The sequence below is a fragment of the Chlorocebus sabaeus genome, chromosome 14, assembly GCF_047675955.1.
Source record: "Chlorocebus sabaeus isolate Y175 chromosome 14, mChlSab1.0.hap1, whole genome shotgun sequence".
In the NCBI taxonomy this organism is placed as follows: domain Eukaryota; kingdom Metazoa; phylum Chordata; class Mammalia; order Primates; family Cercopithecidae; genus Chlorocebus; species Chlorocebus sabaeus.
This window is the reverse complement of record NC_132917.1, coordinates 70,035,047-70,037,791: the sequence shown is the minus strand read 5'-3', so window position 1 is coordinate 70,037,791 and position 2,745 is coordinate 70,035,047. Positions and strand designations below refer to the sequence as shown.

Below are 2,745 nucleotides of genomic sequence, written 5' to 3'. Positions count from 1 at the left end.
CGTGAGCCACCATGTCCGGCAACTCAGGCCATTTTCGCATCGATTATCAGCGAAAGTCTATTCAGAAATAGGACTTTCTCAGGCCAGAAAGAGTCAAGACCAGCACTGGAACTGTGTCAGCAGTAAGATCTGCCAGAATCACTCGAGCCCCAAGGCAGAGCCTGAGTTTTACAGCCGCTAGGTCGGAGTAGGTTCTACCACCGCATTCCCCTAGAGTCTCAGCGGTCTCTGAAGGAGAAAACTACAACTCCCATAAGACAACGCGAGCTCAGGTGGGCGGCTACTTGCCGCTCGTGGGCGGCTCTGACCAATAACGATTGTCGTTACAGCGAACAATTTGGCCCCGTTTGTAAAAGGCCGCGGCAGGCGAAGAGAGAAGAGGTGAGGGCGGTCGTCCGCGAAGTGCCCCGGGACTCGTGGGGGGGGCGCAGGGCAGGTAAGGGGGTCGTGTTGGAGAGAGGACCGGGGCTGCAGTGGGGCAGGGGTGTAGAGCTGGGGTTCCCAGCGGAGAGCAAGTCCAAGGAGCAGCTGCCGGCGAGGTGATGCTTCTGCCTGGGCCTACTTGGGACCGGAAGTGAGCGCTCGCGCGGGGAGGATGCCGGGAAGCAGGTCCCAGGGGATATGTGTGTGTCGCCGCAGGCCCATCCCGGAAGCCGGCCGTGAGGTGAGCGTCCAGGAGGTCGGGCGGCCGCTCCGTGACTGCAGGGCCCCGACGGCCTTCCTCCGCTGTTGCGAGGCCGTTCAGGGCTGATGTGCCCCAGCCTCCCAGTTGTGGTTTGGCAAGCCATCCAGCAGACAACAAACCCACGTTTGTGAGTTACCTGCTGGCTGTGACACTTCCGTCAAATCTGAGTAACAGTTTCCTCATCTCTAAGATGGGTAACATAGTATCTACCACACAGGGTCGTGTGGGCAGTACACGAGTAAATGCATAGAAAGGGTTTAACACGCAGTGTACTCAGCTAGTTTTATTATTTATCCGTGATGATCATTCGTTCTCTTCCCCTAACTGTGCCTCACAAGCATGAAACAGCATCCACCAAACATTTAGGTCTGGGTAGTGGTTGGATGGAAACCCACCGCGGGTTAATGCTTCCAACACCAGTCCCTTGACACTCCCGCCAAGGAGGCTGATTTGTAAACTTGCCGAGAAGAGACTACCAGGAGATCTTTCAGGTTTCAAATACAAGTTCTTTACAAGTTGTGTTAATTGTTAGTATATGCTTTCGATATAGAGTCTCTAGGAAGTAACACTAGTACATGTTTTAAAATTCAAATACTGCCAAACAGTGAAATGTAAGTCTCCCTCCTAACTTCTATTTCCCAAATCCCATGTCGTTTCTTCGGAGGCAACAGACATTGAATGTGTGTGTGTATAGATAGCTACATATGTGTGTCTCTGGTCGTTTTTTTTTTTTCTTTTAAAAGGAAGAGTAAAACCAAGAATAGCATATTACAAAGTGCTGCACTTTTTTCACTCCACACTGTATCTTTTTTTTTTTTTTTTTTTTAAGAGACAGGGTCTCACTATGTTGCCCAGGCTGGTCTTCAACTCCTGAGCTCAGTGATCCTCCTGCCTCAGCCTCCCAAAGTGCTGGGATTACAGGCGTAAGCCACTACATCCAGTTACTCAGGCCATTTTTTTTTTTTTTTTTTTTTTTTTTTTTTGGAGATGGAGTTTCTCTCTGTTGCCCAGGCTGGAGTGCAATGGTACAATCTTGGCTCATCGCAACATCTGCCTCCCGGGTTCAAGCGATCCTCCTACCTCAGCCTCCGGAGTAGCTGAGATTACAGGTGCCCTCCTCCACGCCCGGCTAATATTGTAGTTTTAGTAGAGACAGGGTTTATCCAAGTTGATCAGGCTGGTCGGGAACTCCCGACCTCGGGTGATCTGCCCGCCTCGGCTCCCGAAGTGCTGGGATTACAGACGTGAGCCACTGTGCTAGGCCATGCCATTTTTTAAAAAATAGCTGTAAAAATATTTTATTTTCTGGAAAGTATTCCATTATATAGGTATACCATAATTAATTACACCAATATCTTCTTGAGGGACATCAGGTTGTTTCTTATATTTTGCTGCTACAAAGATGCTTCATTGAGTTGCCTTATAATTTCCCTCATTTCACACACGTGGGAATCTGTAAAATAAATTCTTAGTGTAATTGCTGGGTCAGAATATCAGATCAAATATACTGATTCCAAATACGCAAAGAAGATACCAGACAAGCCCAAATTGAGGGACATTTTATAAAATATTGGACTCTTCAAAACTATCAAGATTAGGAAAAAGAAAGACAAACTCATGGCCTCGAGGAGACTAAGGAGACATGCGGTATCTTGGATTGGATCCAGAAACAGAAAAAAGGGACAAAGTCTAGAGTTTAGTTAATAATAATGTGGCAATGTTGGTCCTTTGGTTTTGACAAATGTCCCATGTTAATATATGATGTTAACATCGGGAAATTGGGTGAGGGGTGTTTGGGAACTGTGTTCTATCTGCCATTTTTCTGAAGATCTAAAATTATTCTAAAAGGTTTATTCTTTTTTAAAAGGGAGATTGAGGCTGGGCGTGGTGGCTCATGCCTGTAATCCCAGCACTTCGGGAGGCCGACACAGGCAGATCACTTGAGGTCAGGAGTTCAAGACCAGCCTGGCCAACATGGCGAAATCCTGTCTCAACTGAAAATACAAAAAAATTAACCAGGCTTGGTGGTGGATGCCCGTAATTCCAGCTATTTAGGAGGC

General features: G+C 47.5%; 1 protein-coding gene across 6 annotated transcripts in view; it reads left to right on the top strand.

The window, feature by feature from the left end:
- The first annotated feature begins 285 nt into the window (after positions 1-285).
- The window catches only part of C14H2orf42 (chromosome 14 C2orf42 homolog), a 42,454-nt gene continuing 39,994 nt past the window's right edge, over positions 286-2,745 (top strand). For 3 of the 6 annotated variants that reach the window (XM_038007056.2, XM_073023054.1, XM_007970335.3), the window contains exon 1: positions 314-436. The gene's annotated coding sequence lies outside the window, so the exon portion shown is untranslated. Of the gene's footprint in view, positions 813-2,745 lie in introns of all 6 variants that reach the window. The other 3 variants (XM_007970336.3, XM_007970334.3, XM_007970337.3) reach the window with 3 other exon arrangements.